General features: G+C 42.8%; 1 protein-coding gene and 1 long non-coding RNA gene across 7 annotated transcripts in view; one reads left to right on the forward strand and one right to left on the reverse strand.

Annotated features, from left to right (window-relative positions):
• The window catches only part of PCCA (propionyl-CoA carboxylase subunit alpha), a 456,523-nt gene that overhangs the window by 399,122 nt on the left and 37,845 nt on the right, over positions 1-19,556 (forward strand). The gene's annotated exons all lie outside the window — the stretch shown is intronic.
• Positions 6,684-8,108, reverse strand: LOC129526296 (uncharacterized). Its single transcript, XR_008670934.2, has 2 exons — positions 7,402-8,108; positions 6,684-6,900 (listed from the first exon to the last, which is right to left on the reverse strand). It is a non-coding gene; the product is annotated as an uncharacterized lncRNA (long non-coding RNA).

Consider the following 19,556-nt stretch of genomic DNA (forward strand, 5'->3'; position numbering starts at 1 on the left):
CTGTAAGTCCCTGGAAAATGTTAAAGTGTCATAAGATACAAAAAAAAAATTTTAAAACATGATTAATACACTGTGAACCTAGAAGTAACCAGATTTTAGGAAACTGACCTATAGTGAGTAAACTCACAGGGATTGATAGCTAAGCCAGAATATGCATATTAGCTTGAGGGGAGGAATGTTTCTTCCAGTGACCAAATCTTTAAGTCTGCCCTCCAGAATATTGACTAAATATTCTGCCTTCTAGAGTGGAATAATTAGGAAACTCATTAGTCACCTTAATTTCAAACTAGTTTGGTTTATGTGGTAATCAGAGCAAACGGTGACGTGGTGTACCTGTGCCGCGCAGGGACTTGGTGAATTAATCTCTTCTCCCAGAACCCCCGCCAAGGGCCACCTCCATGCCTTCCCTTTTCTTTACCTCTGCGCTGCTGTTATCTTCCCACAGAAAGGCCCCCTGCAGTCGATTAGGCTTCAGCTACCTAAACAATAGGCACAGACCCAAACGATGTCAAACTACAGTTTTCTCCTGCCCTTAGGGCGGCACTCAGGCCACTTTGATTGGAATTTTGAGTGTCCCCAAACTCTGGTTGTACACTTTCACAGATGGGCAATTACAGTACTGCTCTGTGGAGTTTTACCAGTGTAGCTCTCAGAAATTCCTAAGAATTTTCTATTTCTTAGGTTACACTCTCTATGGTACATAAACTCAGACAGAAAAATATATTTCACGAAGAGAGCCCTGAAAAATCTCATCTCTAGTCCCAGTGATGCCTTAAACTGGTTGTGTGACCTTCGTAAACCTCAGTTTTCTTTGTTGTAAAATGAAAGGTTGGGGTCGGTGACCTCTAGAGTCTATCCCACCCCTAGCCTGCTCTGAGAGTGATTGCATTTGGCACAATATGCAGTTTGCTTCGCAGCAGTAGCAAAATGACACATGCAACTTATTATCATCATTGTCTATCTTTTGATTTCCTTGAGTTTTCCAGTCTCATTAGGGGAGACATCTCTGGCTTATCGCACAATGACATCGTGTCTTGTAACTTAATTTCTGGGGACAACACATTGTGCTGCTACAGGCACAGTGCTAATAATCAAGATTGTATGTTCTGCTTACTGTGACTTTTTTGTGGTTTCTGGGGAAAAAATGCAGATGCTTTTCAATTATTCTAACGGAATTTTGATTAACCCCCTGGGTAGAGTTCTCTGTGCCACCTGCCATGAGAAGTGAGTTTTATTGAACAGAAGGTAGGGAATTGAATTGCTCATATTTGTTTTCTTTCTGGTACCTATAGTATTATTTCAAGCTCAAGCATTTTAATAAATATTTAATAAATACCTGTCTAAAATAGGCCAAAACTGTCATAAACTAAACCTCTTTTCTTCTTCAATTTTAAATGCAAATGAGTTAATTTGACTTTTAGTGGAATTTCCAAGATAAAGGCTCATGTTTTTCCTTTATGTATCTGAAACTTATTTTTGATGGTATAGTGAATGTCCTGCTTACTACACATTGTAAGTATTAGCCTATGGAAGCAAATTCCTTAAGTTTATTGCAACGTTGCTGCTTTTGTTGTCATTCTTATAATTTTATGTATTTACTGTTTCTCTCTCTCTCTGTCTCTGTCTCTCTCTCATATTGAGACAGGATCTCACTCTGTGGCCCAGGCTGGAGTGCAGTGGTACAGTCATGGCTCACTGCAGCCTCGACCTCCTGGGCTCAAGTGATCCTCCCACCTCAGCTTCCCAGGTAGCTGGGACTACAGGAATGCGCCACCATGCCTGGTTAATTTTTTAGGTGTTTTTTGTAGAGAAGGGATTTTACCACGTTGCCCAGGCTGGTCTCGAACTCCTAGTCTCAAGCGATCCTCCCACCTTGGCCTCCCAAAGTGCTAGGTGTGAGCCACTGTGCCTGGCCGTATATGTCCATTTTGCAGGCTAGAATTCTTTGACCGTTTGATTTACAGAGAATTTTCAAATATCTGCCTCTAAGGACTTTTGTAGCAATTTTATTGAGATGCAATTAACGTATAATTCACCCACTTAAAATGTAGGATCCAGTGGGTTTTGTTTCTTGTTTTTGTTGTTTCTTTTGTTAAGAGATAAGCAGCAAATACATTTTTAGTATAATTATGTTTCATTCAATATTTGGGACATATGCTAACACTTGTTATTATTAGCATTATTATTAGCATTATTATTCAAGCTGAGGTCTCTCTGTTGCCCAGGCTGGAGTGCAGTGGCTTGGTCACAGCTCACTGCAGCCTTGAACTCTTGGGCTCAAGTGGTCCTCCTGCTTCAGCCTCCCAAGTAAGTGGGATTACAGGTGCAAGCCACAGCACCCAGCGATTCACCGGTTTTTAGACTGTCCACAGAGCTGTGCTGCCATCACTGTAATATTTTAAAACATTTTCATCACCCCAAAAAGAAGCCCCCTACCCATTAGCATTCATTCCTCACCCCTTCCACCTCTCCAGCCTGTGGTAGCCACTGATCTACTTTCTGTCTGTGTATAGCTTATTCTGGACATTTCTTAGAAAAGGAATCATACAGTATGTCGTCTTTTGTGGCTTTCACTTACATACTGGTATCCACATTGTAGCACGTGCCAGTACATCATTCCTGTGTATGGGCAAATAACATCCCATTGTATGGATATACCTTAACATTTTATTTACCTGTCAGTTGGTGGGTGTTGGTTCCTGTCTTTTCGGCTACTATGAATAATGCTGTTATGAACATTCATGTACGAGTTTTTGGGGTGACAAGGTTTTAATTTTTCTTGGGTGTATACCTAGAAGTGGAATTTCCAGGTGGTGTAGTAACTCTATGTTTAACTTTATGAGGAATTCTCACACTGTTTTCCAAAGTGGCTGTACCATTTTACCCTCCCACCAGCAATGGGAGCGATCCAGTTCTTCCCACATCCTCACTGACACTCGTTATTGTCTTTTTTATTATGGTCATCATAGTGGCTATGAAGACAGGCTTGTTTTTAAATATTCTCTATGTAGTATTCTGCTTTCTTCCCTAGAAATCATAATTAATGCAGAAGTAGCCCAAATTGTGTATGTTAATTTGTTTTATTTTTTTAAAACAAACTTGACCCCCCAAAAGCAACAAAGCACATACATTTCAGTTAATATATATTTTCTAGGATGTTATTGTCTCTTCTCAAATGAGATGATTTCGATATTAAGCACAGAGTTCCTTTCATTTTCCTATGCTCATTCTCTCTCTCTCTTTTTAATGGTATCACATACTGTGCAGGAAGGTCATTATATAAAGAGAGGAAAAAAGAATAATCAGCATAGAAGAGAAAATTAATGCTGTTTGTGTAATTTTTAATAGGAATGTTGTAAAATTTTGAGATTTAAACCAACTACTAATATTTTTTGTACATTACTGGGCAGTTTCCTCTTGTTGCCTGTGAACTGATACTTTGCCTTGGAAACTCAGATAGTAAAAATATTTGTCAAAGCTTCAAATACCAGTGTTTAATTCCTTAGTCATTTAGATATTAATCCTGTTCTGGAGACCACCTACATGTGTTTGTAAGGGATGTGATAACTGACACTGTATTTAATTAGCACTAATATTGTGAAAAAAGCAAAACATATTAAGTATCTTTCCAAGTCACTAGTTTGAAATTAGCAGAAGGGAAGAGAAAGTCCTGTCTACCCCCCACCCTTAGTTTGCATACCCATGGAAGTTTGTGATCCATTTACTCATTCATTTATCCAAGTATTTGATAGGTACATATTTTGTGGTGGACAACATTCCAGGTATTGTGGAAATGGACCAATTTCAATAGGACAGAAATCTGAATCACAAATAAGCATCCAGTGGCAACCAGCTGGTGTACACACTGCACCTAAATACAAATTCATAGGCATCAAAATCACCTTCATGTGTCACACAGTCACTTTTCTTAGTTCTTCATAGCAAAACTGGGGGACTCTGAGGTCAGTCCCCAGAATACCTGGTTGAGGGGTGGGGCAGGGCAGTTGAATAAGGGAGCAGAATGAATGAAAACTTTAGACTCTGAAGCTCGTCACTTTATTCTGCCATATTTTAGTTTTGTGGTATTAAATCTCTACAGAAATTAATTATCTTGCTTCCTTTCTTGAATTCCTTTTCAAATGTTATAGTTACTACTTCAATAATTCTATCCCATCTGTTTATATACAAAAGGTAATTTACCGGGTAATGACCGAGGGCACCTGCTTTAAAGTCAGGTGCATACTAATTTACTGGCTATTTGCTTGGCCTCATTTACGCTCTCTCGGCACAGTTTCTGGGTCTGTAAAATGAGAGTGATTGTACCATCTACCTCATTGGCGACAGTGAGAATTAAATGAGTTGGTGCATGCATAACACTTAGTATAGTTCCTGGCACAATGTTACCACTCAATAACTAGCAGTGTGGAAATATTTCACACCCAAGAGTAAAGTTTTATTTACCTTTAGGAGACAGGATCCTGGGAACTTTCTGGTTGCCATAGCTGCTTCCTAAAGGCAACTAAGTTAGATGTGGAGTTTCTAATTCCTGTTGGAAATTCAGTGAATAAGAAAATACTACTGAAAGTTATACTATTTTCTGCATGTTAATGATTTGATATTATACAGCTTTAAGTTCTCAGTGCTCATTCAGGTGGTGCAGGTGAGAGACGGCGGCTTTAGGGGCAAGGCAGTGACCCTGTGGATGATGGGAAGAGAGTTGTTAAGCAAATAATTGTTTAAATCATCCAGAGAGTACTGTAGCAAGGATTGTTCCTAAAAAAGAACCGTGGTATTCCTTGTTGAATAGCAAGTTTGGACAGTATACGGTAGGGAAATCTCAGGAATAGTATAAACAAAAGAAAATGATGGGGTGAGCCCTATGAAGCGTGTGTTCTCCTGTGGGCAGTCGCAGAGTTACCCTTCACCCCTGAGTCCTGATTTCTCAGCCTCTTCATGTGACTGTCTCCTTGGTTCCTGGGAAAGAAAGAAGCCTCTACCTTCCCTGGATTGAATGCAGCCCTTCTTGTCCCGTCCGCAGAGCATGAGGAACAGCTGGCCACCTGCACCTGACAAGGCCTGTGGCCGCGGGCGGTACCCAGCCCTGCGCTGACGGCCACTCCAGGTTGTTGCTGGACGTGACGAGCTCGAGCTAATCGGGCCTTTTAGGCTTTTGTTTCTTAGCAAATGATCAGCTGTGAACTGCCCTTGGCCTAACTTGGCCTTGTTAGCTCAGAAGCCCGCGATTCATTGCATTTTACCCTGAAGAGGAAGGGGAGGTCTGAGGACATATTTTTCTGTGGATTTTTTTCCCCCTTGATCCAGGAAATTGTCTGTCTTCAACAACCTAGTCTTGTCTCCTGCAGAGAAAAGTTTTGAATCCTCTGAGGAGCAGTCTGTCACCATTGTGGCCTGCGGTCAGTGGGTCAGACCAGAGCCCTGACAACTGTCTCCCTTCCTGGGCCCAAGTGGACACCAGAGGAGTTTGGGGTTCTGGGATCGGCCTGCTCTGGCGAGTGTCCTTTCCCTCCCACTCTGGAACTGTAGCTTCTCAGCCCTCTTCTTGATGCTGGGCGGGTGCCTGGGAGGCCCCACCCCTTCCCTGGGGGCCCTGGGGAGGTCCCCGACTGAGAGGTGGGAAGACCTGCGTCCCCTCCCCCAGCACACTCTCAGCCTCTGACTTAGTTCTCATAGGAGGAGGCAACAGCTTCCAGGAGCTGCTGCTGTTACCCTTGACACCTTGATGAGGAGGAAATTGCCTGGTCAGGAGGGCTCGCCTGCCTCTTCACAGCCAGGCGCACCGTAGCGGCCTCAGGAGCGGTCACCCTGGGAGTGACTCCTCACCTCCTAAGCAGCCCTGGGGCATGAACACTCGTCCTGGAAATCCTGCTAGGCTGGCTTAAGGGAGTTGCTTCTAGAATGCCTTTCTGGATAAGCCTAGTAGAGTTGCTTTTTCTACTATAAAAAGGAAAGAATGGGGCTCCTCATATTATAGTAGCAGAATTCTTGGTACTAGAACTGGTAAGCCAAGAGAAATGGAAGCTGACCAGCTTTTCTCTCTGCACAGGGTTCAGAGGGATAGAAACACACAGACAATTTGACTCTGCATGCACCAGAACCTTCTCACTCAGGGTAAGGGACACCCACAGTTTCTGGGACGTTACCTAAAAACACAATAATCCCACTTATTCTCTGACAGGTAATCATCAGTCATAGCCCCACTACTCACTTTTATTAAAGAAATAGCTGGGCCCTTTTAGGTAAAGCTCTTTATATAGTGGGAAAAAAGGCCGTGTTATCCATTCCTCAAATCCCAGGTAAACTCCTGCTGGTTACTCAAAAATAAAAACCAAAATGAAAGCCCATTCATCACAGGGACGCCTAATCTTGTAATGAGGGAATCACTGAGTGTGGCACAGGGAAGACTCCTGGGAGATTCCGATGGGGTACAAGTGTGCTGACCAACGTCCTAGATACAGTGGGCCCTTGAACAATATGGGGGCTAGGGATACCAGCCCTGTGCAGTCAGAAATCTACGGATACCTTCTGACTCTCCCAGAATGTAACTGCTAGTAGCCTACTGCTGACCAGAAGTCCTGCCAATAACATACAGTCATTTAGCACGTATTTGGTATGTTACATGATTATATACTGTATTCCTGCAATAAAGTAAGCTAGAGAAAGTGTTAGGAAAATCATAAAGACAAAATATATTTATTATTCATTAAGTGGAAGTGGATCATCATAAAGATCTTGATCTTCATTGTCTTCACGTTGAGTTGGCTGAGGAGGAGGGGGGTTCATCTTGCTGTCTCAAGGGCAGCGGAGTCACAAGAAAATGCACATTTAAGTGGCCCCATGCAGTTCAAATCCATGTTGCTCAAGGCTCAACTGTACACCAAACTGAAAAATGATTCCATTTTTAGTAGGAAATCGCCTACTCTAAGTCCTACTGCTTCCCTTTGCATTTGGTGGCAAGGGTCTTTAACTGTGTCAGTGGAGCTGGTTTGGCTCCACTGATAGAGACTCCCTGACCATCTGATAGGCCACTTTTGTTAGAGGAGAAGGTACCCCCTTGCCTACCTGTTCTTTTCTTACTTCGTGGGTCTTGATTCCTGACTCAGGAGCACCCGTTACAGAAAAGCCCTGGGACTAGATCTAATTTTATTTAATGAAAAACCTATGGAGCATTTACTCTTGCTTCTAATAAATTAACAAGTCAGGGCTTTCTTCTGAATAGGAGGGTCTCTTGACTCTTTGATATTTGACTTTTGAACCAGACTAGATGAGGCAGAGCTTCAGCACATATTTTACCAGTGTCTTCAGCAAATGCCTTTCTCTTTGCAAAGCTCCATATTACTACCAAAAATTAACCCAACTAAATTGTAATTTCTACTCACTCACGTTTATTGAGTACTGTGTTTCCTTGAAAGATCTCAAACAAGGCACCTTCTTGCAAGATCTTCACCACCAGACCTTCATGATAGTCACCTCCTCATTAGACTGAGACGCATACACAGTGATTACGTTCAGACACAGGGACTCCTGTGTCTTAAGACCTTGTGTGACCCTTGTAATTAAAGCATTACACTTTGCAAAGGCTGACAGTGGTATAGGGGCTGTCTGAAACTATTCAGCCATAGCCTGGTCTCTGCTTTCTTTTTACAAATGGGAGGTTGGCTAAGGCAGACACAGGGATGGCTAAGAGGGGTAAAGGACGTGACTTCCATAGAACCTTTTGTTCCTAGAGGAACCTCTCCATGAAACACACAGTGAAACTAGATTAAACCAAAAAAATGCCCTCAGCTCCAGCAGATCCTGAGCTACAAAGCACCTCTTCCCTACCGAGCCTTCTCACCCATGCGGACTGAGTTTCTGAGTATCAGAAAGTCAGGTTTCTGAATCCCTAGAGAAAGTAAAAATTTCCTTGGACACAATGGGTTTTCTTTGCTTCCTGCATGACAGTCACGAAGGGGAATCTGAAATAGAGAACTTGAATATGCGGCTTGCTGAAGGGAAGTACTGTACAGTAACCCCCCTTCTCCACGGGGGATCCATGTCAAAATCCCCAGGGGATGCCTAAGACTGCGGATGGGACCGAGCCGTGTATACGCTTGCCTTTAATGCCTTTTCCATTTCAGCTCGGCCCTTAGCCCACACTGCGGCTGTAACTTTTGTAGTTTTAGGTACAGCAGCAAAACTAGCACAGATTTCTTTGTCCTTTTTCACAATATCATGGATAGAAGATTCGTTCTTACTGTAGATCTTAGCAATCTCAGCATACTTTTTTTTTTTCTTGAGAACTTTCACCTTTTAACTAAAGGAAGGACTTCATGGCTGGTTTTTGGCATATCCAGATTGCCAGCATCATACTCTTGGAACTTTGAGGCCATTGTGAAGTCAAATAATAGTTCCTGCCAGGCACAGTGGCTCACACCTGTAATCCCAGCACTTTGGGAGTCTGAGGCAGGTGGATCACTTGAGCTCGGGAGTTTGAGACTAGCCTGGGCAACATGGCAAAACTCTGCCTCTACAAAAAACACAAAAATTCACCGGTCACGGTGGCACATACCTGTAGTCCCAGCTACTCGGCAGGCTGAGGTGGGAGCATGGCTTAAGCCCAGAAGGTGGAGGTTACAGCGAGCCAAGATCATGCCACTGCACTCCAGCCTGGGCGACAGAGCCAGCCTCTGTCTCAAAAATAAAAAAGGAACCTAAGCACTGAGACCCCCTGACAGTAGATCTGGTAACTGAGATGGCCACTAAGTGACTGGCTGGTGGTGGGGGTGTCTACAGCGTGGAGATGCTGGACCCTGAGAGAGAGGGTTTATGACCCAGGCAGGATGGAGCAGGACAGCACAAGATCTCCTCACACTACTCAGAATGACTCACAATTTAAAACTTATACATTGTTTATTTCTGGAATTTTCCATATAATGTTTTTGGACCATGGTTGACCACAGGTAAATGAAACCTTGGAAAGCTAAAACCTTGGATAAGGGGGGACTACTGTAATATAAATTTTACAGTTCCTGGGGTGAAAGCTCAGGTAGACCCTATCTATGCATTATTACAATGTACCGTCAATTCAAAACCATAAATTTGTAGAAACATAGTTGCTTTAATTCCTAAAATATTGAATATGAATAATAAAAATAATTTATGCTTTGTCTTAGAAGTACCTTTTTAATTTGATTGATGTGTATTGATCTGTTTCTTCATTCTAACGGGAACATTTCTGTAACAGTCATTTCCCCTGAAATATCTAACCTGTGGGTACCTGAGACAGCTTGTCAGTTAGGAAGAACAGTGGTGGCGATAGCCACGTAGGGCCGGTTTGGTCGTGAGTGCAAGTGTGGTTGCAGCAGCTAGAACAGAGGACTGTGTGGAGAACACGGGTCGGGTCAGAAGGCAGTAACCAGGAGGGATGCAGAGTCGAGAGAGAATTTGTTGATTAGAATGACTCAGGTTGACTTTCAGGATGAAGAGAAGGGGCCAATAGAGAGGGAAGAGAGGACAGTTGATGAGGCAGGCTCCCAGGGAGGAGGGCAAAGCGAGATCAGGGGCTCCAGTGAAATGCCTGAGTGTGATGAGAAGAGCGCTGTCTTGTGAGGCTAGAGAGGGAACCAAGGATGGGTGGGCCTGGGAAGGCTGGAGAGGTAGCCTGTCAGGGAGCTGCTAACCCACTTAGAAATACTCTATTGACATAACAAGGTTTTTTGTTTGTTTGTTTTGAGACAGCGTTCGCTCGTTCCCCAAGCTGAAATGCAATGGTGCAGTCTCAGCTCACTGAAACCTCCACCTCCTGGGTTCAAGCGATTCCCCTGCCTCAGCCTCCCGAATTGCTGGGATTACAGGTGCATGCCACGGGTGCAGTGGCTCACGCCTGTAATCCCAGCACTTTGGGAGGCCGGGGCAGGCAGATCATTTGAGGTCGGGAGTTCAAGACCAGCCTGGCTAACATGGATATAATAAAATTTTCTATTTCAAAAGTTCAGTCGTGGGCACAAGTTGATTTTGCCTTACAGTCTTGATAGTGAAGGTGCATACTATTTTTAAAGCTGTATTCGTTAGATACTACCATATTATCTAATGTTTCTAATAATGGAATTAGCAAAAAATGACTACATCATCCAAATTTGACTTTGTACTAACATACTTGGCGTACTCCATATCCCTGAAGGTTAACAAGAGATAAATTTGGCCTAGACTGGTCTTTTCCTGAATTCATCACTTAAAAAAGGAAAAAAAGAATGGGGAGGAAAAGCCACGTTTTACTTTTATAATTTTTATTCCATCATTAAAAGTACAACTTGCTTTATGATCTGAAGAAATACCATCTAAGTCTTTCTATTAGGAACAAAAGTGAGCCTTTCAGGGAAAAAAAAAAAAAGGAGCTGGGCTTAATCTGCATTAGCCCTTTGATGTATTCCCAGATTTTAAAAAGCTTCCCACTGTTCTCAGCCACGTTGAAACAGACCCAGCCATGTGTCCGGCGCTGTCCTTTTCTCCTCTCAGCACACACTTAGCCGGAGACACCTTTTGGCCAATGGGCCAGGATTCTTCCATGCATCTTCAGCATGTGACCATTTGTGCTGGCTCATTGGGAGTTCCGCTGCTCAGTACTCCTTCCCCAGGCAAAGACTCTTAAGTTAATAATTGGTTCAGAAGAATAAACTATACCGCCCTCTTGGTCTTCTTTTGGACATTTCTTTAAGATGAGGCTCTTACTGGTATATCTGGGGTACTTTATTGAGAAATAGAAAATGCTAGCTGAAATAAGGCGTATCAGTCTAGAGTTAGGAAGTGAGAAATGCAATCGGTAAATTTTGCTTTTAAATAAAAATGGAAGCCCCATTTTAATTGTTGCCATTTTTAGTCATTTTATCATTTTTTAATAGCCTAGGTTTCTATTTTAGAGAAGTTGCTGACCAATATTTAGAGAGCACCTCCTTAATCTGCACATCCTCTTGTGTGTGATGGTGAAGTGATGGGTTGGAATCGTTTTTAATGCTGTTTCCATTGATGGGACATTATTACCAGAAGGAGTGCTTTGTGCCAGCTGGTTTCATGGATGGAGGAAAACAATCTGGGTTTCAGTTTCACAAATAGAAAAACAAAACCTGAGAGGAAAAGGAAGTAATTCGTTAGCAGTGGCCACTGTGCAGAGTAGGATAACCTGCCTTCAAAGATTTTTGTTTCATGCACTATAATATAATGTTTAATAAATACTTTACTTCAAAGAACCTCACTACAAGAAAACTGGCCGCTTTCCTGCTATTCTTGTTCTCCGGCTCAGTATGACTATAAGTAGCTCATATCCGGTCCTCTGTGGTCTCAGGTGGTCGTTTGTGTTTGTGATCCTTAAGCTGAAACTGTAAGGACTGTGTCCCTATTTTAAGTCTTTAGCAGATCCACCGGGTTCTGCAGGAATTGACAGAGGCTCTCGTGAAACCTTTGACACTTTGACCCATCTTGAGGAAAATGCTTAGATGCTAAAAGCAGTGTGCATAGGGATTACGTCCTCCAAAAATAGAAAACTCTAAATTTACTAAGCGGGGAGTAGAGAAACTCATCAGACTGCGCCTCAAGTTTTTGATGTGTTGCGGTCGCCTCTGCACTCCCATTCTAGACTTCTAAACAACACATTCAGGATCTCTGAGATAAAAGCTGGACTGAAGTTACAGAAAGAGCATTAGAGATGTTTGAATTTTTCTTTTTTCCCCCCCGTAGATATATTTGGCATATGTAGAATTTGAGAGCCCACTATTGATACCAGTTTCTTCCAGATATTAACACATATCAAATAGACAGCTAGAACTCAGAAAAAACTAATGGAACTCTGAAAGAAACCATTGTTTTTTCCACTATAAATCTTAACTCAACAGCATTTTGGGTCTGGGTGGAGCCAGTCACCCGGGCAGCTGCTTCACACCCTTTTTGAATTAGCTGCCCAGTGCTTCTGGTGAGCACCTCGGTAGGAGCCACTGCTGTGAACACTTTTGCAAGGTCCGGTGGTGACTGGTTTGGTTTTTATTGCTCCCTGTTTGATGCACTGATAGGACCTAGGGCTGTTCTTAGAAATATAGGCCTGAGACGACTTAAATTTCACACTGGTTTTGTCTTCCGTTTCCACATTCCTCTCACTGACTCTCCCTCCCCTCCTCCCCTCTCTCTCTCTCTCTCTCTCATATGAAATGAGTTTAAAAAAATCCAAGGGGAAGGATTGCTTTAATATTTAGCAGTCTAAACAGAGGGGGACAGGGCTGAAGAGGAGGAAGGGAGTGAATGGGTGTAAAAGAGAAAAGCTGTTCCCACCCCATTGCTTTAATGACAGTGGAAAGGGTGCATGGATTGGGCCTGTGTTTCTCTATCAGCTACTTTGTTCTTTAAAGCACTGGCTAGCTAAGCCATCTCTTTCTCTCCCATATTTTGCCTCCTTGAGTGTTTGCCTAGAACCACTTAGCTGTGGCAGCCCTGCTGATGGGGCAAGGTGCTCTGCAAGTTTCTAGGCAAGGTTTCTGAATCCGTGTTGAAATTGAACGCAGATAGCACAACCATATTATAACAGCTACTTACAAACCAGTCAGCACATGTGTGGTGAGCATTTCTAGAGTTGAGTTAGTGCTTAGGTCAACTGTAAGAGGAGTTTCTCTGAAAGAGTCCTGCTCTTTGAACTGGCAACCCCAACTCTAGAACTTACAGAATTGTTTTTGTTAATTTTTCTGGCAAGAGATTCATCCAAGTTTCCTAAACTTATTACAAGGATATATGTATACAGAGACCTTAAGGAATGGCCAGCCATGCAAACCCTAGGGAACATCTTATCTGACAGTTCTTGGGATCCACAGTGGCTTGGGTCATAATGATAATACTGTAACTGGGAGAGCTGATGTATGTGGAGCACTCAGTATGTGTGAGGCACCATAGATTCTCTCTTCATTTAATCTTCTCATGAGAAATACACACGTTAAATAATTTTCCCAGGGTCACATAAGCTGGTACTAGGAATGAGGCTTAAACCAGGGCTCTCTAAGAACAAAAGCTGTGATGCCTTAGCATCATCGACAGCAGCTCCCAGGTCTTACTCATCCTAGTGCAGTCCCGTTGGTCTCCCTGAGCTCCCCCTAACACAGGAGTTGGCCTCTGCCCACTGGGGCTTTCATTCCCACTACCACCCACAGTTTCTGCATCTGGCAGGTCGGAGCCCATCGTAGTGTCATGAGCCATTCTCTAAACCACCGTCTGCCTGAAAACTGCCTCATTCTCTGTCATTCCTGAAGGAAGGACTCTGGCTGGCCCATCTCATCTTTTCTCGCCTAGGTGTTCAATGGATCACTGGGTAATCTGAGGGTTGATGTTCTTCTTTAGTCTATCAGCCAGTCCCAGAGATGGGAGGCAGGGCTTACAAGACACTGTAAATACTGCCACCTGGGATGACTTCTGCGGGAGAAGTACTGAGACCCAAGTCCACCATGGGAACTAACTGGATAAGTTTCCGAAGATTTATGTCAGTGACATTCACCACCGTGTCCTTTGTATTCACAAAATAATTAGAAACTACCTGACTGTCCATCAATAGGAGTTTGGTTAAAGAAGTTTGGTTGTTCCATATGGCAGAATATTCATATGCAGCCATTAAAATAGTGATCAGGTAAATGTTTACAAACATGGAAAGATGCAATATGAACTATATTGTAACATGAAAAAATAAAGTTAAAATGGCCCGTGTAGGATATTGCTTTGTTTTACAAACACAAAGTTAAGGCTGGGTGCAGTGGCTTATGCCTATAATCCCAGCACTTTGGGAGGCCAAGGCAGGATGATCACTTGAGCCCAGGAGTTTGCGACTAGACTGGGCAACCTAGTGAGACCTCATCTCTGCAAAAAATTCAAAAAATACAGTAAGCCAGGTGTGATGATACATGCCCATGACCCCAGCTACTCAAGAGGCCGTGGTGGCAGGATCGCTTGAGCCCAGGAAGTCAAGGCTGCAGTGAGCTGTGATCGTACCACTGCACCCCAGGTTGGGTGACAGAGCAGAGAGACTCTGTTTCCAAAACAAAAGGCCCCCACAAACATGAAAGGCTTAATCCAGGACTATTAATAGTTGCCGAACTTGAGCGGAATTGTCTTCATGCTCTTATGTTAGCATCTGATATTTTATAATGAACATATCCCTTATAGATTCAACAATATATTTGAAAAATACATCAAGGTAAAGGAGTTGTGCTAATTAAAAGTAGCTGAAATGAAAAATATTGATTATTGAGGAAGAAAAACAATGAAAGTAAGACATAGAGGCCTCAGCAGTATTACTGATAACTCAATCAACTCAATCATTGTTACCTGTATAATAGAACTAATTAAGGGCAGAGGTTCTGAACTGAAGCAGTGTTATTACTAAGGTGCTTGAAGGGGGGAACCCACATTTCTTTAATAGCAACACTCCAGGTTTCTAACATCTGGAAGTATCACACCATGAATTTTTTTAACCCAGAAAAACTGGGAAAAACTTCAAATCACTGAATGACGTGTTAACCAAGTTTCTGACTTTAAGACTTTAACATTATTGACTCTGAATTTACATAGAATTCTAAGAGTTTCAGTTAGTTGATTGTGTGTGTGGTGTGATGTTTAAAATAAGTTTGGGAAATGCTGGGTTAAATTAATGTTTTTTATTTCAGGATGTCTCAAAGTCTTTACTAAGTGGATGTCTGTTTTGAATCTCCAAGATGGAATATAGAATGCAGCATTTCTCAAATGGAATTTGACCACTGAGTCCTTGTTTTCTTTGGGCATGTACTAAGTAGCCTTTCCCAGAGCTCATTTTGTGGGATACCATAGGAAATGCTGCGTTGGGACCTTTTAATTAATTTATTTTTTGAGACAGGGTCTCCCTCTGTCACCCAGGCTGGAGTGCAGTGGCAGGAGCATAGCTCACTACAGCCTCAAAACTCCTGGGCTCAAGCGATCCTCCTATCTCAGTTCACTAAGCAGCTGGGACTACCGATGCACACCACCACAGCCTGCTAATTAAAATTTAAAAAAAATGTAGAAACAAGGTGCCACTATGTTGCCTGGGCTGGTGATGAACTCCTAGGCTCAAGTGATCCTCCTGCCTCTGTCTCCCAAAGTGCTGGGATTACAGGTATGAGCCACTGTGCCCAGCCATATATATATATATATATATATTTTTTTTTTTTTTTTTAATGAAGCCACAAGCATTCTGCCTCTGTGCTTTTTATTTATTTATTTATTTATTTATTTATTTATTTATTTATTTATTTATTTATTTTTGAGATGGAGGCTCACTCTGGTTGCCCAGGCAGGAGTGCAATGGCACAATCTCGGCTCACCGCAACCTCTGCCCCCCAGGTTCAAGTGATTCTCATGTCTCAGCCTCCTGAGTAGCTGGGATTACAGGCATGCGCCACCATGCACGGCTAATTTTGCATTTTTAGTAGAGACAGGGTTTCTCCATGTTGGTCGGGCTGGTCTTGAAGTCCCAACCTCAGGTGATCCACCCACCTTGGCTTCCCAAAGTGCTGGGATTTACAGGTGTGAGCCGGCCCGCCCTATATGTTTTTTAAAAGCTTTTAAGAAACACAGTAATCTTTGAGTTGAGATTTTGAAAAAAATTGCAAAAATATTGCACATTAGCATTTTAAAGTTAGTGGAGGCTGGGCACAGTGGCTCACACCTGTAATCCCAATACCTTGGAGGCTGAGGCTGGAGGATCGCATGAGCTCAGGAGTTTGAGACCAGCCTGGGCAACAACATAGTGGTATCCCGTATCTACAAGTTTTGGTTTTTTGTTTTTTTTGTTTTGTTTTTTTGTTTTTTTTTAATTAGCTGGTGTGGTGGTGCATACCTATAATCCAGCTACTCAGGAGGCTAAGGCAAGGAGGATCATTTGAGCCCAGGAGTTTGAGCCTGCAGTGAGCTAGGATCGCATCACTGCACTTCAATCTGGGCAGCAGAGCGAGACCCTCCCTCACAAATAAAGTTAGTGGAAAGTGCTATAGTAAACTTTTCCCAGTTTTCCCCTAATCTGTTTTACCATGGGCCACTCCCTTACCCCCACTTTTATTTTTTTTCACATTAGCTATTAACATGCCCTGAAAGTAATGTTCCTTAGAATTCCATCAGGCAACACTACTGTAGATCAGATCTGCAAACTACACCCCGCCAACTATTTTTGAAAATAAAGTTTCGGCCGGTTGCGGTGGCTCATGCCTGTAATCCCAGCACTTTGGGAGGCCGAGGCAGGCGGATCACCAGGTCAGGAGATCGAGACCATCCTGGCTAACATGGTGAAACCCTGTCTCTACTAAAAATACAAAAAAAAATTAGCCAGGCGTGGTGGCGAGCACCTGTAGTCCCAGCTACTCGGGAGGCTGAGGCAGGAGAATGGCGTGAACCCGGGAGGTGGAGCTTGCAGTGAGCCGAGATCGCACCACTGCACTCCAGCCTGGGCGACAGAGCGAGACTCCGTCTCAAAAAAAAAAAAAGAAAGTTTTATCGGAACACAGCCATGCTCATTCCTGTATGTACTGTCAGTGGCTGCTTTCACATGACTGAAGCGGAACTGACAGTGTAACATGCAAAACAGGTAAGAAAAGATTGACCATCTAGCCCATTGTAGAAGAAAGTTTGCCCACCTCTGACCTAGATGATTAGTCATAGGTAGTTGCATTTGCAAATTGACTTTAATTTTCTTTTTATACTCCAGCATGAATACATGCAATTGAACAGCTAATATAGGTGTGTGTATGTGTGTGCACATATGTGTACTAAAATATTATAAAATGTCAAGTGTTGCAAATAACATTGTTAACTGAAAGTGACGGAATGGCCGGCCAAATTTATATTTATTGTGTTAAAAACAAAATGTACCAGACAATTAAGATAATTTTACCCAGGCTACTGCAGTAGGGGTAATGTTTATTAATGAGAAATGTCTCAGAGAAGAGGAAGAACTAGGGTTTTATAAATGCAGGTGAACAAGGGAGGGGTCCAAGAATTACGGGGTTCATGAAGAAGAGTGGAAGTCTATGGGGAAGGTAGCTTTGCCTCCAGCCATTTCCTGGGTTAAGAAAGAGGAGGAAGATTCTGTAACTGTTTCTGTGTTCTAGGAGCACAGGGCTCAGGGAAAGTTCAGCATTGTCAGTTGTCAACAAAATCAGTAAGTGTTATTAAATACCCCATGGTGTGTGGTTCTGGCACTGAAATGGGGCTGTTTCCTAAGGCTCTGTCCATGGCCACCTCTGTCTGTTTCTGCATTCCGTCTTGCATTGCTTCTGTTGCCTGTATCCTGGTCAGCACAGTTTATGGTGAATCATTGCTTATTGAAATAGAGATGGCAATAATGAAGCCAGCTATTATAAATTAGAGCAAATATACACATCCAATACGTTTTAAACGCATGTGATCTCTGGAGTAGTATCACTGGGTAGCTTCCATTTCAGTTCGCCTTTGGTATATTACCGTACTCCAAAGAATATCATTTTTCCCTCTGTAAAATTTTCCTCATGAAAACGGTCACCATAGGTCTGATTTACTTTTTGGATCAGTAACAGGTCACAGCATAAATCCCATTCCTGCATCAAGGCGGAACAAGACCCTCACACTTTGGAGGGAGATTAGTTCCTTTTTAGAAGAACATGCACAGTTAGATAATCTGTTCAAACGGCTTAGATGATCAGAGCCAACATCTGATTACTGTGAGCAAGGCACTTTTCTAAACATTTTTAGTATTTTCTGAACAGTTTTGTCGAGGTATACTTTACAGATAACATTCACCTCTTGAGCTGCAGTTCAATGAGTTCTCGTAAACTGAGTTGTGCAGCCATCACCATGTTCCGGTTTTAGCACATTTCTATCACCCCAAAAGTTCCTTTCTGCCTGTTTGCAGCCAGTCCCTGCTCCCTGGCCAGCCACAGGCAAGCGCTGTCAATGTTTGGACAGTGTTGGATTACCTAATGGACGCTTCAAGACAGTCCTTTGGGGTGTTACTGTCATTCTCTGTTTTACACAGTGAAGAAGTGAGGCACTGGAGGGCACTCAGGGTGGTTTCAAATGACCGAGGCCAGGTGCTCAGGGCCCAGAACCCTCTTACCCACTCCAGCTTCAGTGAGCTTCAGAATCACCTGCTGAGCTTGTTTGACCACAGACTTCTGGGCTCCACCCTTGAATTCCTGACGCCCTAGGTCTGGGATGGGGCCTGACAATTTGCATTTGTAAAAAGTTCCTGAATGCTGCTGCTGCTGCTGGTCACGGAAACCTGCTTTAAGACCTCCTGGTCTATGCAGTTTCAAACATTGTAAGAAATAGTCACTCATGTGATTGGTTTGTGTGCTTGGTGCAGACTGTACGAGGATTTTTCAAAAGTAAGTATTGTTCATTCTAAAGGAAGGAAATGTATGTTATGAGATAGAATTATATAATAAACAGAACCATTAAATGCCATCTGAAAAGTGGTGTTTTCAATGGCAGGAAGTAGCATTGCTGCGTATTTTGTGTGTGTGCGCGCCTCAGCTTTGTGTCATTGTGTAACTTTAATTTGAAAGAACATCACGTGACTGCTGTTTTCATTTCTGCCTTTTAAAAAGCAGGCAGCTATTCAGAACAGCAAGAAGCAGACCCAAACTTTGTTTGTATGCCCCTAGTCATAGGCAAAAATGGAAAGGGTAATTTACCAAAAAAGAAGAAAATAGATAAAAAGGAAAAGAATGGAAAGAAAGTACTGACTCACTGCAAACAGCTGCAAAATGTTGCCCTTGGGATAGAGGTTAACTCGGTTGTGAAATAATGGCCAAAGCGGTGCACTCTTAATAACTTTTTCGTAGCCCTGGAGAAGGCTTCTGGATTGACTGTGAGAAGCTTGGCAGAAGGTGCTGCGGCCTGGTGGCTGGCTCAGCAGGAGGCCTGGGATTGAAAGCTCTCGGTTTGTACAAGCTCTTTTGGATTTATAATGCTTTTATTTTAAATCTCCAATAAATGTAAATATTTTGGTCCCTTTTTTTTCTCTATTTTTTAAAATAAAAATATTTTAGTGAATATGAGTTAAATGAGAATCAAGTGGCTTCTGGGCCTCCCTGAAAGATCAAGTGGAAGCACTGGATGACTCTCATGATGCCGAATTGTAATCCATAAAGCACCTGGGCAAAGTTCAATCAGAGGTCCCATTTCAGAAGTTTTTTGGAATGTAGGGAAAGAATTACTTAGAAAAGGTTCATCTACTTGGAGAGGAGATGGTTCAATATGACTTTTAGAAGACGCTGCAGTCCCTGCCCCACAGGGGCTGCTTAGATTGATTAGATGGATTGTCATCTCTCTCTCTCTCTTTTTTTTTTTTTTTGAGACAGAATCTCGCTTTGTCGCCCAGGCTGGAGTGCCGTGGCGTGATCTCGGCTCACTGCAAGCTCCACCTCCCAGGTTCACGCCATTCTCCTGCCCCTGCCTCCCGAGTAGCTGGGACTACAGGTGCCCGCCACCATGCCTGGCTAATTTTTTGAATTTTTAGTAGAGACAGGGTTTCACTGTGTTAGCCAGGA

Source organism: Gorilla gorilla, chromosome 14 (genome assembly GCF_029281585.2).
Source record: "Gorilla gorilla gorilla isolate KB3781 chromosome 14, NHGRI_mGorGor1-v2.1_pri, whole genome shotgun sequence".
Lineage (NCBI taxonomy): Eukaryota > Metazoa > Chordata > Mammalia > Primates > Hominidae > Gorilla > Gorilla gorilla.